Below are 14,529 nucleotides of genomic sequence, written 5' to 3'. Positions count from 1 at the left end.
TCAACCACACAGTCAGGAAATATAACCCTGCCCCTTCATACCAGAAACTGATAGAGGCATGTGACTTTTCACAAATCCAGAAAGTCAAGAAAAAACGTTACCCATTTTCATACCTAAAATGCAATGGAAAAGCTTTCCAGGTCTTAAGACTTACCAACTGCAAAATGAAGACAGGATACTAAATTTTTTGTGTGCAGAAAAACTAACATGGAGAAATTTACATTTGTTAATAAAATCAGAATTTAGAAAGAGAAAAGAGGATTAAAAAAACCCTTTCTACTGTTCAACTGAGAATTAATCGACTATTTATGAGCAACACCAATATTTAACAACAATGAAAAGGTAAGAAAGATCAGATGAGTCTTCAGAATGCTGCCATGTAATTATTCTCTGAAGAACAGGGTATGTTACTGGCATAACATCAATGACAAAATTACAATCTGGAGTAAAGATACATGTTATTTAAAGGAGATAGAAAATTCAGTGACAATTCCACCATTTTATGAACAACAACAAAAAAAAAACAGAAAAGAAGCAATAAACTCAAAATAAGTTCCTTCTTGATGTTAAAGCTGAAATTTAATGGGAAGATATATACTGAAGTTATTAGAGGGAATGTTCAGGGGAGACACACAGAATTCTGACCGGGGAGCAGAAGGAGGAATATTGGTGGCAGCATTTATAAAAATATACTTAGGGGAATTCCTTGGTGGTCCAGTGGTTAGGACTCAGGCTTTCACTACTGGGACCCAGGTTCATCCCTGGTTGTGGAACCAAGATCCAGTAAGCTGCACAGAGCAGCCAAAAAAAAAAAAAAATATATATATATATATAGATGGATAGATAAAATACACACATACACTTAAATATTCAATATATACTCAGATAAAAATAATTACATTTCATTCATTTTGTAAGGCACTAGGAGGTTTTCCCCCAAACACTCCGACATTCCGTTTCAGAGTTAGAATCAGACAAATAGCATCTAACCTTAAAAGTCTTTTTTAAAAGGAATATATTCTTGAAAAACACTACCTGTTTGGACACATAGTATCTACACCTCATCTAATACGTGAACTGTGTATATTGTCTACTAAAGAGGATTTGTTTGGTCTTAGAGAGTTGGGAACATAAGATATTTTACAGCTCTGCAAGGTGTCACAGAATTTGTACAGTACAATTTAGATGAATTAAGGAACAGCAGCAGTTGGAATTATCAGGGTTTTTTCCTGTAAAGTTAAAAATTCTCTACATAGATGCTTAACAGATGGTAGAGAATGCATATGTCATGATAATGATTAGACTTTGGCTTTTTTAATTAAAAAAATATTCTTTGGGGTTTACTCTTCCTTCAACACACACACACACACTGATATTTACATCAATAGGTTTTACATTCATCCCCACAGGAGATTAGACCTTTTATTCATATCAATGGGATTTATATCCCATTTCCATTGGGGATTAGATCTTTTATTTGACAGCCTGATTGAAATGCAGTTTACTTTTTTCTTATAATAGTTCATTCACGCTCTAATAGGTAAACTCAACCCCACCTTCCCCCAACTCCTTATGCAGGACTATAAAAGACTGCCAAGACAGCTATAGACAAACTTTGTCTAAATCTATGAACCCTTGTAATAAGAACCTGAGAACTTATCTTTAATTTGCATCAAACAAGAAAGAGTGTAGCTGTTTACTCAAAAGTGAACAATCCCTGGAGAACTACAGTGTTTCAATATGTAACACACCCAGATGCTGGGACAAAACAGTATCAACAAAGATAGAGGCTAAAAAAGAGCACGGCATGCTGGGAATGGTAGTTATAATATATTTATCCATAATAAAAAAGGAAGGAAGCCAAAATCAGAACCCAGTTAGCTCGCATTTAAGTTCTCTATGTTTCTTTGAAGTACTAAGCTATACTGTCCTGCCTGCTCCAGAAAAATGCTGAGGATCAAATGAATAAATGGTGGGGAGTGCTTAGGAAATTGTCAAGGGCAATGTAAAAAGCAGAGATGATAACCAATGAATAATACAATTTCTCTAGTATGAGTTTTAAGCTCAGAGCAACAGCTAATTAAATGTGATTTTTCTTTTCAATGTCAATTATCTTTCAATCAGTTTATTTTTAACATCTAGTCCAACACTTTATGCTTGTTCAAACTGTTATTTTCTTAAAAAATAAGAATCACCAAACAAAGTACAGGATTCAGAAAGAGAATGCTACCTGTTGCCTTTTTATCTCAGAAATCAAACATAGTACAGAATATTTTCCTGTGCAGAAATCTAGTACAGCCCAGATTCTTCTACCTCTATTAGTGGTTCAGGGCCACATTCTGAATACATAAAATAGATGTTCAATTTAAATGTAACCTGACCCAGCAAAGACCCTAGATACAGTAATGCGAACAATAGGAAAAAATCATAAGAACTATTTATAATCTGTACAATTTAGCTGCCTGATAATATTAAAAAAGTGCCTGAATCACTGTGTTTGTACCACAGTGAGATATGACACACAGGCTATAATTTGTAAATTAAGCTCCAGTTCAGTTCAAGGCATGGCCCTCTGTAACGATCTGTTACAAACCTGCAGGCTCCACCAGCCTGTCCATCATTCCATGGCTCTACCCCACAACTTTAAAGGCAGCACTGCCTTGTTAATGTCAGAGTTGCCCCATGCACTACAGAAATCCTCTCACGGCTCTGCCCTGAAGCTGTTACGGTTCTCCTCACAAAAGAAGTATGATTGGATATGGCTGCACAGTAGCTGTCCCTGACAAGTTGGATATGAAAATACAATTTAAGCACAATAATGATCCTAAAATGGGGGGAGGGAGAAGGAAGAACAAAACCAAAAACCTCTACTGTTTCACAGAACACTGCAGATTCTTTACAGAATACCTACAGATAAAACAGACTGTTTTGGTGACTCAAGCCCTGGGTACAATTTGAGATTATGTAGGAAGCCTTTTTTTCACAGAAACATAAGACAGAATCAGATTCTAGGAGAGGTAAATATAACAGGCTACGTAACCAAATTCTGAGCAGAATATGTGTACGGATCTATCATGGATCTATCAATCCCAGAGACGAGGATATCTTTTAACAATCCTCAGTTTTGCAGCTTTTTTCTTAAATGAGATAAAAAGAGAAGAATATTAGAATAATATACTGTGTCAGGCAGGATATATCAGGTATAAAATATTTTTGATGAAATGTAATGCTTTGCTCACACTGAAACAAAAGTAGGGCTTATAAATCACTAAACACTGATATTTTGTATTGGTAAGTATTTAATGAAAGTACAACCTGAATAACATTTTTTATCATCTACCGTAATAGCATAAACACACAGATTAAAAGACTCCAAAGCTACTAAATGAATATCTCTTAATTTCAAAGTGTTCAGCTTCGGTATTTTATCACTAAGTATTTATTATAATCACTTAAAGAGAAAAATGAACAGTTTATAAATATACTTTCTGACAAGACTCTGCATAAAACAACAGAGGAAGCAATTCTATCACCTACATAGGCTGCCAAGATGAGGGACAGTTAACTTCAAGGGATTGGATCTCACAAGACACGTGACATAAGGATGATTTGCATTACTCTGTATTTAGTCTGAGTTTTCTGCAACAGAAACAGAAGAAACCTGAACTCATCTTTCAGAATTTCGGAGCAGGTTTGGATTTTCTTTGTTTTATACGGTCAATACTAGAAATTTTAATGAGAAAGAGAGAGATTTAGCAATACAGGAGAAAAGCATGAACAAAGCATTTCATTAAGAAATTTTAATTTGTATTAAATCTTCAGTGTGAAGAATAACATTTTTCATAGACTATGAAAATGACTAAATCCAATCCACAAATCTCTACACAAGTATTTAAAGCCTACACACACACACACACATATGCAAGCACATAACTCTAATTTTTAGAAAAGATGGTATGGCCACAATAAAAATGATTTGTTGTTTTATCTTCTTTTAGCATACTTTTTAGTCCTGAAGGTGTAGCTCAGTCTTTACCATACTGTTCTCCAGTTTACACATCCAACAAAATAGTGAGGGTCAAAAGAGAAGAGGTCACGTCATTAAACACAAGACATGGCTCTTGGTTTGTTTTTGCTGTTGTTGTTTGATTTTATTTTTTAATCTTTTTTGGTTGCACCATGCAGCTTGTGGGGTCTTAGTTCCCTGGTGAGGGATGGAACCCTCACACCCAGCAGTGGAAGGGCCTGACAAGTTGGATATAAGAATACAATTTTTTCGCTCTGTATAATGGGCTCCAGTTTCATCCATCTCATTAGAACTGATTCAAATGAATTCTTTTTAATGGCTGAGTAATATTCCATGGTGTATATGTACCACAGCTTCCTCATCCATTCGTCTGCTGATGGGCATCTGGGTTGCTTCCATGTCCTGGCTATTATAAACAGTGCTGCGATGAACATTGGGGTGCACGTGTCTCTTTCAGATCTGGTTTCCTTGGTGTGTATGCCCAGAAGTGGGATTGCTGGGTCATATGGCAGTTCTATTTCCAGCTTTTTAAGAAATCTCCACACTGTTTTCCATAGTGGCTGTACTAATTTGCATTCCCACCAACAGTGTAAGAGGGTTCCCTTTTCTCCACACCCTCTCCAGCATTTATTGCTTGTAGACTTTTGGATAGCAGCCATCCTGACTGGCGTATAATGGTACCTCATTGTGGTTTTGATTTGCATTTCTCTGATAATGAGTGAGCGAAGTAAGCCAGAAAGATAAAGACCATTACAGTATACTAACACATATATATGGACTTTAGAAAGATGGTAACGATGGCCCTATATGCAGAACAGAAAAAGAGACTCAGATGTATAGAACAGACTTGTGGACTCTGGGAGAAGGCGAGGGTGGGATGTTTCAAGAGAACAGCATTGAAACATGTATATTATCTAGGGTGAAACAGATAACCAGCCCAGGTTGGGTACATGAGACAAGTGCTCGGGCCTGGTGCACTGGGAAGACCCAGAGGGATCGGGTGGAGAGGGAGGTGGGAGGGGGGATTGGGATGGGGAATACATGTAAATCCATGGCTAATTCATTTCAATGTATAACAAAAACTACTGTAATGATGTAAAGTAATTAGCCTCCAACTAATAAAAATTAAAAAAAAAAAAAAAGAATACAATTTTTTAACCCTTTCTTTTTCTTAACCACTGAACTGCCAAGAAGTCTCCCTCTTTTTTTCTTTAAATAGACTTCATTTTGTATTGTCGTCTCGTTTATATTTTTTAATTTATTGAATTTTCTACTAAGGTATGCTGGATATACAATATTATAAAAGTTACAGGTGCACAGTATGGGGGCTCACAGTTTTTAGAGAGCATATTCCATCAAAGTTATTATCAAACATGTGCTCTCTTCCCTGTGCTGTGCAATACGTCTTTGCAGCTTGTATCACACCTGACAGCCTGCACCTCTTAATCCCACCCCGTACCACCCCTATACTGCCCTTTCCTCTCCCCTCCTCCCACTGGTAGCCACTAGTTTGCTCTCTGTATCTGTGATAGACCTAATTTTTTAAAGCAATTTTAACTTCACAGTAAAACTGAGTGGAAAATACAGGGAATTCCCATATATTACCTGCTCCCCCACCCACAGCCTCCTGTATCAACAGTCCCATCAGAAAGGTACATGTGTTAAAACTGATGAACCTACACTGATACATCATTATCACCCCAAATCCACAGCTTACAGCAGAGTTCACTCTTTTTATTAAAACTGAAGTACAGCTGGTTTACAGTGCCGTGTTAGTTTCTGGTGTACAGAAAGTAGTTCAGGCATACACAGATTCTTTTCCATCACAGGTTACTGTAAGATGCTGACCACAGTTACCTGCGCTCCACAAGAGGCCCTTGCTGTTTATCTACTCTATATATAGTAGTCTCTATCTGCTAATCTCAACCTCTAATTTACCCCTGCCTCTTCCCCTTTGGTAATCACAAATTTGTTTTCTATGTCTGTGAGTCTGTTTCTGTTTTGTAAATAAGTTCATTTGTATCATATTTTAGATTCCACATATAAGTGATATCATATATTTGTCCTTGTCTGACTGACTTCACTTGGTATGATAATTTCTAGGTGCATCCATGTTGCTGCAAATCATATATTCATTCTTTTTTATGGCTGAGTATTATTCTACTGTGTATATATATGTATATGTGTGTATATATATACACACCACATCTTCTTTATCTATTCATCTGTCAATGGACATTTACATTGCTTCCACGTCTTTTTGGATATTGTAAATGATGCTGCTATGAACATGGGGTGCATGTATCTTTTCAAATCAAAGTTTTCTCCAGATATTTGTCCAGGAGTGGGATGCTGAATCATATGGTAGCTCTCGTTCCAACCATAGGTAGTTTTCATTCCAATCCCAAAGAAGGGCTATGCCAAAGAACGTTCAAACTACCATACAACTGCACTCATTTCACATGCTAGCAAAGAAATGCTCAAAATTCTCCAAGCTAGGCTTCAACAGTACATGAACCGTGAACTTCCAGATAATCAAGCTGGAATTAGAAAAGGCAGATGAAGCAGAGATCAAACTGCCAACATCTGCTGGATCACAGGAAAAGCAAGAGAATTCCAGAAAAATATCTACTTCTGCTTCACTGACTAAGCTAAAGCCTTTGACTGTGTGGATCACAACAAACTGATGAAAATTCTTAGAGATGGGAATACCAGACAACCTTACCTGCCTCCTGAGAAACCTGTATGCAGGTCAAGAATCAACAGTTAGAATCGGACATGTTCAGAATCGGAAAAAAAGTACATCAAGGCTGTATATTCTCACCCTGCTTTTTTAACTTACATGTAGAGTACATCATGCGAAATGCTGGGCTGCATGAAGCTCAAGATTGCCGGGAGAAATATAAAAAACCTCACATATGCAGATGACACCACCCTTATAGCAGAAAGTGAAGAGGAACTATAGAGCCTCTTGATGAAGGTGAAAGAGGAGAGTGAAAAAGCTGGCTTAAAACTCAATTAAAAAAACGAAGATGACGGCATTCCAGTCCCATCACTTCATGGCAAATAGTTAGGGACATAATGGAAACAGTGACAGACTTTATTTTCTTGGGATCCAAAATCACTGCAGATGGTGACTATAGCCATGACATTAAAAAACACTTGCTCCCTGGAAGAAAAGCTATGACAAACCTAGACAGCATATTAAAAAGCAGAGACATTACTTTGCCAACAAAGGTCCTCTTAGTCAAAGCTCTGGTTTTTCCAGTAGTCATGTATGGATGTGAGAGTTAGACCATAAAGAAGGCTGAGTGCCAAAGAACTGATGCTTCTGAACTGTGGTGTTAGAGGAGACTCTTGAAAGACCTTTGGGCTGCAAGGAGATCAAACCAGTCAATCCTAAAGGAAATCAATCCCAAATATTCACTGGAAGGACTGATGCTACAGCTGAAGCTCCGATACTTTGGCCACCTGATGCAAAGAGCCGACTCATTAGAAAAGACCCTGATGAAAAAAAAAAAAAAAAAGAAAAGAAAAGACCCTGATGCTGGGAAAGATAGAAGGCAGGAGGAGGAGACGACAGAGGATGAGATGGTTGGATGGCATCACCAACTCGACATACACGAGTTTGAGCAAGCTCCAGAAGATGGTGAAGGACAGAGAAGCCTGGCGTGCCACAGTCCACAGGGTCACAAGAGTCGGACACCACTGAGCTACTGAACAATGGTAGCTCTATTTTTAGTTTTTTGATAAACCACCATTCTGTTCACCATAGTGGCTGTACCAATTTACATTCTTACCAACAGTGTAGGAGGGTTTAGCGTTCACTCTTAATGTTGTACATTATATAAGTTTTGACAAATATACAATAACATGTATCCACTATTGTAATATCATATGGAATAGTTTCATTGCCCTAAAAATCCTCTGTGCTCTAACTCTCCACCCCTCAAACCTTGGCATCCACTGATCATTTTACTGTCTCCATAATTTAGGCTTTTCTACAATGTCATCTGTTGCAATCATACAGTAGGTAGCCTTTACAAACTGGCTTCTTTCACTTAGTAATACATATTGGTTTTCCATGTCTTTTGATCCCCATATATAAAATTCCACTGTCTGAATATACCACAGTCGTCTCTTGATTTTTAGATACAATGTAATGTGAGTGATTACAATAAAAACAACAACAATAATATCAAATAGCTATTACCTGCCAGGAAAGACAGTAAGGCTCTGAGCATCTAAGCGACTGGACCTAGGTCTCAAGTTACGGACAGAGTCAGACTTAAAAGTTTTAGTTCCTGATACCTAATTTCTATCTTTCCTCTCACCACATTATTTTCCTTGCTGGTAAGGACCTGAAGTTCTCACATCTATTAATATACAATTTGTGACCTTGGGTAAGTTATTTACTGGATCTTGGTCTCAGTTTCTCCACTCAGTATTCAATATTTTCTTCTGTTTATAAATCTGTGAATCTCTAAATAGCAGGAATATAATCTCACGATCTTTACTTTTCACCTCTATAAGCACAGAACACAGAAAACTAGTAACGCTCACAATGATGATCTTGACACACTACAAGGAGGCTAAATCATTAAAGATTAGTTTCATTCAAGGATTAAACATTCACATGAACAAGGGTCAAGCAGGTAATGTATGTGAATGAAGCAGGCCAGCTATGAGATAACAGAGAGTATTGGGGACTACAGTCAACTGGAGAGGGAATGACCTCTCTAAAAGCACTAATACAAGAATTGCTTTTAACACTGTTAAAATATCTTTGTTACTTAGATTAAGCCCATGGGTTACCAGTTTTCAACTTTTAGACAGTAATTACATTCACTGAACTATAGTTACTAGGAAAGGGATCAGTCATGACTTAGGAAATTTTTCAAAGTAAAAGGTGAGTCAAAAAGAATTTCAGATAACCCCAAAATTCAAATGTATTTCCTGTTAATCAAAATCTTATTTATCACTGTTAAACAGCTGGGCTGAGACTTCAGTGGGAAGAAGCAAAGACATAAAAGCAAGTGATAAATGGGTACTGAGAAAAATATCTTAAGAGAAACAGACAACAATACACGAAATAGAAAAGAACAAAAAATTTAGTAATAATATGTTCCATAATTGTGCCAATTTTATCCAAACAGCTTCAAATACTTTGTAGACAATTTACCCTCCTCCCCATCATGTAACACCAACGTAAGAATAAGCTGGAATCAGTTTCTCTACCACTGAACCATAGCTGTCTCTAGAACTGAAGAAAGCAGCTGTTTAAACAGCCACACTGTAGAGGTCAGAAAACTGAAAACTACCTTGTTGAAGCTGTCCAGGGATTTACAGTAAGCAAAACATAATCATCAGACTTGGAATCCGACCGCAACACTAGAAACATCTCCTATACTTAACTGGCTCTCATTTCTGAGTACTCCAGATTTTTCAAAATCATTTAGTTTACATGATTAAGAAAAAGGAATCCATGTTATAAACATATGTATTAATTAATAATTTTTCAAGAATCTTACTTTCTGAGTGAATCCTAAATGAAAAGTGATTCCATTTTCACAAATATTTTCCTAATGGTGTGCTTCTTTTAGCTTAAGCAATCATATGTATGTTCATACAGCACTTTGTATTTGTAAATTCTCAGACCCTCTTACCAAATAAGATTCTCACTACTGTGTGGGTTGAATTAAGACAATTGTCTTTGATTAGACAGGGACACTGAGGTGATTGATGACTAGCCAAAAGTTATGCAGTTACTTCATAGGAAAAAGGGCACTAGAATATGGACTTCCTCTCCCCTAGAAAACTAGTCTGAATGAAGCTCTGTTCACTGAACAAAGAGCTGAAGCTCGTTTGTTTGAGCCAGTCCTTCTGGGGTTGACAGGAGGCTGGGTGACATCCAAGTGGACTGTCTAAAAGTGGAGTATCTTTTAGATACTGGACTGTCTAAACCTGGTGTGGGGAGATCAGCCAGGGGGAGAAACGTCCTTTGCTGGGCATCAGTCTCTAGATATAGTAACTGCCAGGAAACAAAGACAGGCCACTGAAAGCCAAGGAAGAGCAGCCCGCACAACAACCTGAAGGGGCCAAGCGGGAGAGGTGTCTGAGGATACAGTCGAGCTGGGAAACGGGACCGTCAGAGATGGGGCAAGGATGGCTCACAGATGGGTCTGGAGCAATTTGCACAGAGTGACCCTCCTAAGACAAATTTCCTATAGGCTCTGAGCACCAGAAGAGCTGGGAATGTTCTTAAAAGGATTGGGATGTCCTAGATAACTTGCTCCAAAAGGCCAGAAGACTGTAATCCTGTCATCAAAGATACTCCCTCTGGCAGCTGAGGTGGGATGCATGGCGAGCAACCCAAGAATGACGCGCTTCCACCCCTGTGGAGTGCGACGGACACTTGTAAGATTCTGTTGCCAACCTTATACCTCAAGCCAGAAACTTCAGCTCTGGAGCAATGGCTTCAGTTTAGTAAACGTAACGGGCTTCCCTTGTGGCTCAGCTGGTAAAGAATCCGCCTGCAATGCAGAGACCAGGGTTCAAGTTCTGAGCTGGGAAGGTCCCCTAGAGAAGGGAAAGGCTCCCCACTCCAGAATTCTGGCCTGGAGAATTCCATGGACTGTATAGTCCATGAGACAGCAAAGAGTTAGACACGACTGAGTGACTTGCACTAATGGATGCTGGCAACATGTATGTGCGTGCATGCTAAGATGCTTCAGTCATGTCCAACTCTTTGCAACCCTATGAACCACAGCTCTCCAGGCTCCTTTGTCCGTGGGTTTCTCCAGGCAAAAATACTGGAGTAGACTGCTGTGCCTTCCGCCAGGGGATCTTCCAAACCCAGGGACTGAACCTCCATCTCTTACATTTCCTGCATTGGTAGATGGGTTCTTTAACCACTACTGCCACCTGTGAAGCTCAGCAACACACATATTGGGTAAAACACTGGGTTCCAGAATTTAAGGGAGTAAACCACAGCAAACTTTACACACCAGCCACTAATATCAAACTAGATTTAAAATTCTTATTCACTAACAGATGTATCCTACTGCCATTTAAACCATACAACTATTTTGCTTTTAAAATAAACCACAGATGATCAAAATCCATATGCAAAGGGGCTGGAGAAATAACATTATAAACCAAACAGACAGGTTTCCAAATCAGCCTCCCTGCTTTCAGAGCGGCTACTGGGAAGCCTGGCAGCCCCTCCCCCACCCGCCATGCAAGACCAGGGCTCAGTCACTAAGACCGCTGTGCAAGTGACACAGCCATCACTTCTGCTTAGTCTCCACAGGCCTAATGTACGTGATGCTGAATGTACTCATCTCAGTAGGCAGCTCAGCCTCGCCAGGAGTGGTTATGTTTCAGACTCGGTAAGAACAAGATGTCAGGGGTTTTGTTGTTGTGGCATCATTCTGCAACACCTTATTTCAACTCTGTGCTGAGCTGGCAAAAGCACTCAATCAACCCGGCTCTACAATCCAGCTCTGCTTACCCTTCAGATGTTCCAGTAGCGGGACGGATTCACTGTATTCACTGGCAACGTGACATACGAGTAACACAGATCTGTCCATTAATCACACCCTCTGAATGTCTCCTTGGTCCTTTTCTGTCCTCGTACCTCCCAGCTGTCATTTTCCTTTCTAAATATTTCCTGTGATATTTTCATCCAAAGGACCTACAGGTCTAACTCCATCACAAGCCCACAGAAATGTGTGTAACAGTCACTGCTATACGGACATCGCAGGAGAAAGACCCATCAGACGGCATGCGGGCTTCCTACAGCCTCCTCTGCTCAGATGCCCAGAATGAGAGGAGACAGTTGCTTCCATCCCCTTTAGAAGGACGCAGTCGATTTAAGGACAGTGGTGAGGGCAAGCATGACAGACCTGCCCGGAGGAAGCAAGGACAGCTGTTGTCTGATGGATACAGTGGAATGGACCTACTCGAGTGCAGGCTGTTGGCCTTGCCACTAATCAGAAGGGGGAAAGCATCTTCAGGAAAAGAAAATAGAACAAACTGAGTGGAAAAGAAGAAGTGACACGAAAGTACACTGTTTAACAAGCAGCTTTTCTTGGTGGTTGAAGGTGCTCCTTTCCTGAGACTTCCTGTAACAGGAAGGAATCATTCCTACACAGGGGTGCATGCCTATACGTCACGGGGTGTTTGTGTGTGTGACAGTTATACTGTCATAATTTTAGATGGTTAAACCTCTGCTCCAGGGTTTATAAAAGATCAGAGCACTTGTCACTCTTGGTGCAGGTAGAGTGAGATAGAGTAGCTGAGCAGTTCATTTTTCTTTATAATTACACTCCATTAACCTTCCACATGAGAGCTCCCCTGTGCTTTCATACCAGCAGCACCAACTGGCGGCATTTGATAAGGCTCTACAGAGTCTGCAAGACGAGCACACGCAACAAAAGGAACACTTCAATACTGCAGACTTAAGCAGAAGCTCTACGCAGGTCTACAGCTCCTCTGCTTATTGGCAGATATATTCAGCTCAATTATACATGTGTAGCAAAAACAAACCAAAATCATAAAGTCTTGGAACCAGCAAACAGATGATGGGAACTCATTCAAACCAAAAGTGATTCAAAATCTTCTGATAATCTTTACAATATTAACCCCAAATTTATTACTATTTTTCTAATCTTGGATAATGTGGCACCCTGTAAGAAATGGGCTCAATAAACTAAAGCTTGCAGGGTGACACAATTACTGGGTGATCGCTCTTACAATTAGATCACATTGGTGACTACAAGCTGCCTGTTGTGACCGTAATTTACTCACTTAAGTATTTCTCCTTAGGTATCTCTCAGTAAATCATTAAAAAAATTCATTAAGAACTAGCACTAAGTCAATCTTTATCCTTCTTGACAATGCACACATAAATGATTTCCCTTTTCCCTTTTTTGAAGACAGAGACCGAGACCTACCCCATTAATAATGCGTTCTCCTGCAGTTTTTAATGCAGCACCCTGAATGCTTCTTTCAATACATACAAAGGTAGACTCGTGCTCTCCCTACCCTAACAAAGGCCAGGTGTGACTGGCTTGAGCCAGTCTGGGAAACAGGGGCTGGCACAATCAATCGTGAATCGTCATTTAGTCACTCAGTCATGTCCAACTCTTTGTGACCCCATGGATGGTAAGTAGGCTCTGTCCATGGAATTCTCCAGGCAAGAATACTGGAATGGGTTGCCATTTCCTTCTCCAGGGTTTTCCTGATGCAGGAATCGAACCCAGGTCTCCTGCATTGCAAGCAGATTCTTCTTACCGACTGAGCTATGAGGGAAGCTCCCAATTATTGGGGAAACAAAAGAAGCCAAAATGTATACCTTTGCCCTAACCAATGGCACCCACAATCCTCACATTTCAGAATAACGTTTCCATCATTGTAGCTTGTGTTTCCAGGTATATTCCCTAACCTCAGAGATCTAAAGAAGGGCACAGGTACCCTGACAATGCTGTTCACTACTAACTCTCTTTCTTTGGCAAACTTATGCCCTAAGGGTATTGGTCTATGATAAGTGTAATCTGACAATCAGAAGATTAAAGTGTAAGAATTCAGAGGTACAGCATTTTCTTCATCAAACGTTACATTTAAAACACTTTGTCTAGAGGTATAAACTACAGCAAGACCTTGTTTTTGAAAATTAATGAGATTCTTAGTACTTCTGAAAGTATCTGGCAGAGAAATGATTGTTTGCATTTATAGTCTGAAGATGGATGATTGGATCTGGGCATTCCACTACACTCTTTTTTTTTTCTATGCTTTACATTTGAAACTGAAGGATTTTTCCATTAATATTTTTCTTTGGCTTAATACCATTACAAACACATTACTTTTATATTTGCAGGACACTTACCACCATGGTATACTTTAAAAAAAAAATGCTTTTCTCAGCCCAAATATCAGACTTATGCTTGCAACTAAACAGTTCATAATTCTTTGAAACCCGGTATCAAAATGCAACTTTAAGATATTCTTGCTGCACATTACATGCTGAAGTATTAAGCATACTGATGCTGAATGACCAAATGCCAAAAGATAAAGCCAGCCCATGCCTATAGGAAGCAGCTCCTGAAAACGCTGGGTTTCAATGTCCAGATCCAGCGACAGTCAGGTTTCTCTTCTGCCTAATATGCATATTTTTCATTGCCTAATGAGTAGAATTTCTTTCCCTAAGTACTTATTTTTCAGTTTTAAAAGTGATAGACATTAGCCACTCTCTATAACCACGTCAAGAATTCGGCAAAAGCCAATCTACCTGCTCAGGCTCTGGTGCTCTGACTAATTGCTGGGCCATCTGTTTATGTGTGCTGCTTGTCTCACGGTGCAAATCAACCTGCTGCTGGGCAGATCTGCCTCATGCTGCAAACTCATTCTGCGATTTCAACCTCCCTCACCAGCAATTGGTCCTCTTATCGGAATCTAAAACTACCACTTCAATCAACTAGAGTCAGACCTTATTCTACTGC

General features: G+C 39.3%; 1 protein-coding gene across 29 annotated transcripts in view; it reads right to left on the bottom strand.

Annotated features, from left to right (window-relative positions):
* PHF21A (PHD finger protein 21A) overlaps positions 1–14,529 on the bottom strand; it is a 189,704-nt gene that overhangs the window by 51,141 nt on the left and 124,034 nt on the right. The window lies entirely within an intron of this gene.

This window comes from Odocoileus virginianus, chromosome 10 (assembly GCF_023699985.2).
Source record: "Odocoileus virginianus isolate 20LAN1187 ecotype Illinois chromosome 10, Ovbor_1.2, whole genome shotgun sequence".
NCBI lineage: Eukaryota > Metazoa > Chordata > Mammalia > Artiodactyla > Cervidae > Odocoileus > Odocoileus virginianus.
This window is presented reverse-complemented; position numbering and strand designations above follow the sequence as displayed.